The 8,611-nt window shown below is 38.1% G+C and overlaps 1 pseudogene; it reads left to right on the forward strand.

Moving 5' to 3' along the window:
* The first annotated feature begins 1,506 nt into the window (after window positions 1-1,506).
* Window positions 1,507-3,198, forward strand: LOC133085189 (meiosis-specific with OB domain-containing protein-like; annotated as a pseudogene).
* Window positions 3,199-8,611: the final 5,413 nt, after the last annotated feature.

The raw sequence follows: 8,611 nt of genomic DNA on the forward strand, positions 1-8,611 counted from the left end.
AAGAGCCTGAATGAAACATTATTGTAATTTTATAATCTTGATTTTAAAATCTTGAGGTAAAGGATGCAGTGCTGGGAATAGGTGATTTTAAGCATCTTTTAAGCAGAGCAGTGAAACTCAAAGACAACTATCAATCAATAGTTTTTAAACTTGTTTAACAGTAAGAATCATAAGGGACATTTGTTCAAAGTACAGTTTACTAGGTCCCTATTCCAGACATTCGGAATTAGAATCTTCAGGTTAGGGCTCTGCAAAAATTATTTATGGAAAAATGTACCCCCTGGAGATTACTGTCCTGCTAACTCAGGAAACATAGCTCTAATTCAACTATAAAACCTAACATAAGACACAGTATTAAAAGACCAGATAAATAAGAATCCCTGTTAATATAAGTGTTGGTCTTCTTATCTGCAAAGAGGGTAGCAGTGATTGTATTTAAGTAATGATAGGACAGCGAGCACTGACTCACTGTACATAAAACACCTCGCACAGTGCCTGGCACAAAATAAGGCCTTAGATAATGTTAGCTGTGATAACTGCATATCATTATCATTATCAGAGTGATTTCAATTCTTATAATTTATATATCATTTAAGAAAAATTCATTTGCAATAGAAATCTAATTTCTACAGTTATTAAAGCTGTAGAGAAATTAAACTATGAAACAAAAATAAGCCATTCTCATGAGTTTTGTTTTTATAAATCTTGAAATTACACTTTTTGCAAGTTGTTTTTTTAACTTCAAAGAGTTATACCACCACCTTGTGGCAAAATGACTGTAGAGCAAACAACCATTTACCAGCTTGTTCCTTAGTCATCACGGAGAAAAAAATTATTTATTCAAGTGAGGAAACAAAACGTAATTGTACAAATATTGGTCGATAAATGTAAATGTGTGAATGAATAAGTGAACAAATTAGCAAACTTATCCCTAAACAGAAAAGTAAAACTGAGAAATGCAACTCTCACTTGAAAATTGCATATCTTTCAGAGGCAGGAATCTGCCAACTTACTGTCTTGCCAGGTGTTCAAGTTGCCCTGGGCCTGTGGAGCCAAGTGAAGAGTCGCAGTTCAAGCTTTGAAAAGGCAGCGTTGTCAGGGCATTGGGTACCAGGTCCTGGTTAGAGGCAACTCCCACGACATCTCAGACAGCTCACTGTAGGTAGGACAGTGGGCAGGTGTGTCAGCCAAGTGATGCTTGCCGTAACACGTTTGCAGATAGATACGTTATATGCAGAATGGGCATCCCTGAAATCCTAAGTGTGTTGTTCAAATCCTCTTAGAAAAATATTTTGGATGAATTTTACGTGGAATCCCATCTTCCTACCTCCCCTTCCCATCTTGACCATTTTCAAAATGATGGCATAACTGATGTAGAATGTCAGCACAGCTTTCATGAAAATTTTAGGTTATTTCAATTTTGTTGTTTGAAATGAATGTTCAAAAATCAAACATTTGGGGTTGTGGGCTGAACGCGCTGTGGAGAAGTGGCCAGGTGGGGCCTGTGTGTGGTGGACCGCTGTCCAGGTGCGAGGAGCGGCTAAGCGAGCGCTCCCGGGAGAAGCTGGCGCGGACGCCTGAGGTAAAAGAATGGCTAACTCCATTGCATCAAAGAACTTTACTGCACTTTCAGACCTGCATCCAAATATGGCTAATCTGAGCACGGGCTCTAGGCACATGGACTTCAGAAGTTGTGGCTCGCAGGCTCTAGAGCGCAGGCTCAGTAGTTGCGGTGCACGGACTTGGTTGCTCTGCGGCATGTGGGATCTTCCCGGACCGGGGATCGAGCCCATGTCCACTGCATTGGCGGGCGGATTCTTGACCACTGCGCCACCAGGAAAGCCCTTGTACTATATTTTAACTAAATATTTAAAAATAATCGGCATAGTTATTGGAAAAACAGATGTCAAAGGCTTTCCAGACAGAAAAAATATTGGATCAGAAAGGTACACTTTCAGTTTCACCATTCGTGATTCAACAACCCATTTTGTAAATGCAACATCGTGGGGCAAGGAAGATTACATCAGATCACTTTCTGATGGCTTTCGTGTTGGCGAGTGTGTGATAATTGAAAATCCCCTGATCCAAAGAAAGGAATTAGAAAGAGAAGAAAAGTTCAGCCCTGCAACTCCTAGCGATTATAAACTATTGCTCAGTGAGAATCACTCAATGGTAAAAGTTTGTTCCAGTTATGAAGTGGATGCGAAGCTACTTTCTTTGATATACTTACCTGTTAAAGAGTCTTGTGATTATTATTCATTGGGTGACATTGTTGCAAACGGACACAGTCTTGATGGGAGAATTATTAATGTCCTTGCAGCTGTGAGGTCGGTTGGAGAGCCAAAATACTTTACAACTTCAGACCGAAGAAAAGGCCAGAGGTGTGAAGTTAAACTCTATGATGAGACAGTCTTCTTTTGCAATGATATGTTGGGATAATGAATCTATTCTACTTGCACAGAGCTGGGTGCCACGAGAAACAGTAATATTTGCCTCAGATGTAAGAATAAGTTTTGACAAGTTTCGGAACTGCATGACAGCAACTGTAATCTCAAAAACCATTATTACAACTAATCCAGATACACCAGAAGCTAACATCCTATTGAATTTTATAAGAGAAAATAAAGAAACGAATCCTCTGGATGATGAAATTGACAGTTATTTGAAAGAATCCACAAATTTAAATACAATAGTTGATGTCTATACAGTTGAACAATTAAAGGTAAAAGCTTTGAAGAATGAAGGAAAAGCTGATCCTATCTATGGAATTCTTTATGCTTACATTTCTACACTGAACATTGATGATGAAACTACAAAAGTAGTTCGAAATAGATGGTACCCTCCATTCCTGTAGTCTCACAGGACGTGTTGCTGAGGAGACTTTGGGCTTCACGGTAAATGAGTTTCTTGCAATGACGGATGAACAGAAAACAGCATTAAAGTGGCAATTTCTTTTGGAAAGAAGCAAAATTTTTAAAAAAATTTTTTTTATCTCATAGAGCAAGGGGTGGACTGAGAGTGAGTGTGCTCTCCTGTAAGCTCGCAGATCCTATCGAGGCAAGTAGGAACTTGTCTGGACAAGGAAATATTTAAAAACCAGACGTCATTTTAAACTCTGGAAAAGAATACGAGTTTTAACCGCCTTTAAAGTGGAAAATGAGTTTGAAAATTACAGATAAAATTGTATTTTGTTCAAATGTGGTGAGAATGTTTCTGTAAATTGTTATTCTGTTTCCCCCTGGAGTCCGTTAAGAGTAAATCCTAAAATCTCCCTCTTATTCAAGTTCATTTCTTAGAAGGCCTTTTCTACTGGCTTTGCCCTCTCTCTTCCCAAGTTGGAAAATGTTTGCATGAATTAATAAACAAGTTTAATCTTTCCCACAAAAAAAAAAAAAAATCAAACATTTATCTAATCTACCTCAAATGTGAAACGTGTCGATATTTATTTCTCTTCTGGCAATTTGTATCAGCTCAAATGTACATTTTACTGCTGATCCACTTTTTGTGACCATAATTTTAAAAAGCCATTGGGTGTAAAATAAGCAATTGATTGTAAGCTCCTCAGCATTTTCCTATTTTTTTCTTTAATGAAATGTCTCTGAACTCACCTTGACATTTCCTACTTAATTCTTACCCACTGGTACCCAATTATCACTCTATTAACATATACACCCAATAATAGCTTCCTTAATTTACTTCACCATGCTAATAATTAGCAGGAGATTACCCATGAATGTAGGGATGAGGAAGGGAATATTTACTAATATATATTTCTGAATTTAGAGACCCATGATAGTCCATAGACTAACATCATCAGAAAAAAGTTTCCCGTTTAAAAAAAAATGCATCTTAAAAAGTAAAATGCGGGAAGATGAAACCTAATAAGAACATGAAAAAGCAACTACTGTATAGCACAGAGAACTATACTCAACATCTTGTAATAACCTATAATGGAAAAGAATCTGAAAAAGAATATATATATATTATATAATATATATAAAACTTAATCTTAATATATGTATATATAAAAATGAATCACTCTCCTGTATACCTGAAACTAGCACAACATTGTTAATTAACTATACGTCAGTAAAAAATCCAATCAAATCAAAGTATATTACAAACACTAAAAAAAAGAAAGACAAGGCTTCAACAAAGCTTACTTATTACTCAATAATAATTAAAAACTTTCCAAATATAATGCACCAAGCCATCCACATATAGTGATCAAGTTGTACCTTATAAATGTGGTCTTCAATGAGCATCTCAGATAAGGAGTAGAAAAAAATACTATGGGAACAATTCACTGCCTAAGTAGCAAATGTGAGGAGACTTCAGAGATGAGAGAGGTGACTTCTGAGAGTAGTACTACTCCCCTGCTACTAACTCTTCTCTCCTTGCTAATCACTACTCAACACAGTGTGACCCTTCTCACCGCCTAGAAACTTCCTCTTTTTTGACTACCTTGACAGCCTCTTACCTGGTTACTGAAGAAGGGAAGAAAAAGAGCTGTTTCCTCTACCCTTCTAAGTTCTTGACAGAGACCCCTCTAACAAAAGACAGATTGACAAGAGAAAAGCATACAAATTCGTTTATTGTAAGTTTCACGTGACACCGGAAACTTCATTAGAAAAGGAAGACCTGAAGAAGTGGTTAAACCTGAGAGTGTTTCTGTTTGGTTGGAAGAAGAGTAGAAAGTCATGGAAAATATGATAGGACAAAAAGGGGTATGAGTTTAATGCGGTAAATTAGGGGAAATAGCAAAGCCTTTTCAGTCTAATTCCTCTTGACGTCTTGGAGATGAGGATGAACATTTTCTCTGGGTATAGAAAAGGCACCCCTCACATAAGGGTCTTACGATCTCCTGCAGGGGAAGGTCAGAGAGTCCTTTCTACATATGCTCTTTCTCAAATTCCTTCAGCTTAAAATATTCAGTATGCCACGGTGTCATATTTTGGGTTAGTGTGTCCTGAACCCCGATCAACAGATTCACACAATTAGTTTCATAACAAAATGGAATTTAATTGGCAGCTCTAATTTCCAGAAGTAAGTTGTTCTGTAGACTTCTTCAAAGACACTGAGAATGTAATTTGAAATGAGATCTAAAGGATGATTATTAGGTGGGTAAAGGGAAAAGCCTAGGCAAATGTTGTGCGGCAACATGGAAACAAGGGTGATTTGAGAAACTGCAAAGTCAGCATGGCTGCAGCAGAGAGAAAGAGCGGAGAGTAATGAGAGAAGAGGCGAGGCAGGGGCTCAGTCACACCAGCCTTTGTAGGATCGATCCTAAAAGCAATGGAAGCTCTATTTTTAGTAGTTTTTTTTGTTGTTGTTGTTTTAATTAGTCATCAATTTTATACACATCAGTGTATACATGTCAATCCCAATCGCCCAATTCATCACACCACCACCACCACCGCCCCGTAGGTTTTGTTTGTTTTTAAGAACCTCCATATTGTTCTCCATAGTGGCTGTACCAACTTACATGCCCACCAACAGTGTACAAGGGTTCCCTTTTCTCCACACCCTCTCCAGCATTAATTGTTTTTAGAGCTACCATAAGTTCTAGCAATCCTACTCCCAGGCATATATCCAGAGACGACCATAATTTGAAAAAGATACACGCACCCGAATGTTCATTGCAGCACTATTTACCATAGCCAGGAAATGGAAGCAACCTAAATGTCCGTCAACAGATGAATGGATAAAAAAGACATGATATGTGTGTGTGTGTGTGTGTGTGTGTGTGTATACATATATATATAATGGAATATTACTCAGGCATAAAAAAGAATGACAAAAAATAGTAACATTTGCAACATGATGGACCTAGAGATTGTCATACTGAGTGAAGTAAGTCAGAGAAAGACAAATATTATATGATATTGCTTATATGTGGAATCTAAAATCATGGTACAAAACAGAAAGAGAGTCACAGATGTAGAAAACAATCTTATGGTTACCAGGGAGGATGGGAGGGAGGGATAAATTGGGAGATTGGGATTGACATATACACACTACTATATATAAAATAGATAGCTAATAAGGACCTACTGTATAGCACAGGAAACTCTACTCAGTACTCTGTAATGACCTATATGGGAAAAGGATCTAAAAAAGAGCAGATATATATATATATATATATATATATATATATATATATATATATATATATATATATATATATATGATTCACTTTGTTGTACAGCAGAGACTGATACAACATTGTAAATCAAGTATACTCTAATAAAATTTAAAAAAAAAAGCAATGGAAAAACATTGAATCTTAAAGCCAGGGAGGAAATGATGATATCTCCCTTCCAGGTAAAAGTTTTCCTTCAGACAATTCCTTCTTGCCTAGTGACCATTACGTGCAGCCCATCTCCAGTTGTCCTTCCTCCAGAGTTCATTGCTCAGGTATGGGCATGTGAGTAATGGGCAGCATATCCAAAGGTGGCAGGTAACCAGTGAACTCGGTGGACAGGCTCATTAAGATTAGCTAGACCAAACCGATCCACTTTCCCAGGTATTTGAACTAATACATAAAAGTAATATTCCAGTTATCAGAAGCTGTCATGTGGTTGAGGATGTATCCTAAGAAGCCATGAATTAGTTGGTGATATTCGTAAAGTTATTCTAGATTTTGACTTGGAAATAAAATTAGGTAATTTTATAATTTTAAAGTCATCTGTAGGGGGCCTCTTAAATTTACCAGCACATGTGCTACATTTTTATTCAATATCTGAAGTCACAGATTGTTGTCTGATTCTAAAATGGCAAAAATGTTCAATATGAGTTTATTTACTTCTACTTAATGAGGTTTGTATTTTTTTTCTTCCCCCCACACACTGACAAACTTCTTACTCTATTAAATAAAAGTGAATTTCATGAACACAGTGAAGGATTTGTGTGTGTCTGTGCACACGCATCTCAGTGTCACTTTTGAACCGATCTCAATTATTTTGGAAACTCACTCTTTGGTCCTCTGAACACCCCATTTCTAATGTGTGGAGGGGGGGTTTCCCACCACCAAGAAGTTTTCTGGACGCCAACTGAGTGTCCTACAGTTCAACTCAATTCTAACACTATATACTTGGAAACAGCATCAGATTCCACAGGTTATGGGCTCAGTCCTACCAGACCACATGGCCCTCCACAGCCACCCACCTCCTTACAAACACACACACACACACACACACACACACATACACACACACACACACTTCAGACATGAATCACAAGTCCAGGTTATCACCTGTGCTTCTGACTGATTGACTGTAGATCAGCAATTCCAGCGACCCTCCTTGGTTTGGGGTTAATTTGCTTGAGTGGCTCACAGAGCTCAGAGAAACATTTACTTAACTGATTGCTGGTTTATTATAAAAGAATATGACTCAGAAGTAGCCAGATAAAAGAGATGCCTAGGGTAAGGTATGAGAAAGGGCATGGAGCTTCCTTGCCCTCTTTGGGTGTGACTCCCCAAATCTCCACGTGTTCACCAACTCGGAAGCTCTTGGAACCCCTCCTTTTGAGTTTTTATGGAGGCTTCCTGAAAGGCATGACTGATTACAACACTGCTGGCTGAACTCAGTCTCCAGCCCTGTCCCCTCCCCTGAGGCTGGAAGTTCAGGGGTGGGGAGGAAAGTGAAAGTTCCAACATTCTAATCAAATCTTTGACTCAGCTAGCAACCAGCCCCCATCCTTAGGTTCTTTCCAAAAGTCACCTCATTCACGTAAAAACACACCTTTGTTGTCCTTATTACTTAGGAAATTCCAAGACTTTTAGGAGATTTGTGGCAGGAGCAGGGTTTGAACACTGAATATATACTTTTTGTTGTAAATTGCAACATAACACTCACCAAAATAGCTTTCAACATTACAGACTGTGAACTCTATGAGGAAGGACAACTTGATTTAGCCAATTAAGTTTTTGGTGCTGTAGTTTACAGAAAAAAATATAACCCTGAATTGTGGTGCTAATGCCACCTGGTTCAATTTTCTCTATCAGCTGACCTCAACTTCATAATCCCATACCTTATACACAGTTCTGTTAACTCCAAGAGTTTACTTTTGTAACAGGCCCTCACAAACAGTAAAGTATTAAGGACATCACTGAAAAGAAAAATTCCGTTGAGATAATTTTTAAGTGCATGACACCTCTGCCTCCTAGTCATCCTAGTTCCTTCACATAAATTGTGTTCAAGTGAGAAAATGTAATTTTATTTATTATTTTTAAAAATATTTATTTATTTATTGGGCTGTGGCAGGTCTTAGTTGTGGCATGAGGGATCTTTTAGTTGCGGCATGTGAACTCTTAGTTTTGGCATGTGGTATCTAATTCCCTGACTAGGGATCGAACCTGGGCCCCCTGCATTGAGAGCACAGAGTCTTAGCCACTGGACCACCAGGGAAGTCCCAAGAGAATGTAATTTTAATAATAAATCACAAAATTGGATGTGTGTTAGCAAGCTGGGGAAAAAACAAATTCCCGAAGTAGCAACCAGGAGGATTCCCTCCAAGCAGGACAGAGGAAGACTTTGCTTGGGAATTTGAGCAGCCCCAGAGGAAAGCTCTAAATACGCCAACATCAGGATTTCCACAAGGAAATGTC

Source organism: Eubalaena glacialis, chromosome 2 (genome assembly GCF_028564815.1).
Source record: "Eubalaena glacialis isolate mEubGla1 chromosome 2, mEubGla1.1.hap2.+ XY, whole genome shotgun sequence".
Taxonomy (NCBI): Eukaryota; Metazoa; Chordata; class Mammalia; order Artiodactyla; family Balaenidae; genus Eubalaena; species Eubalaena glacialis.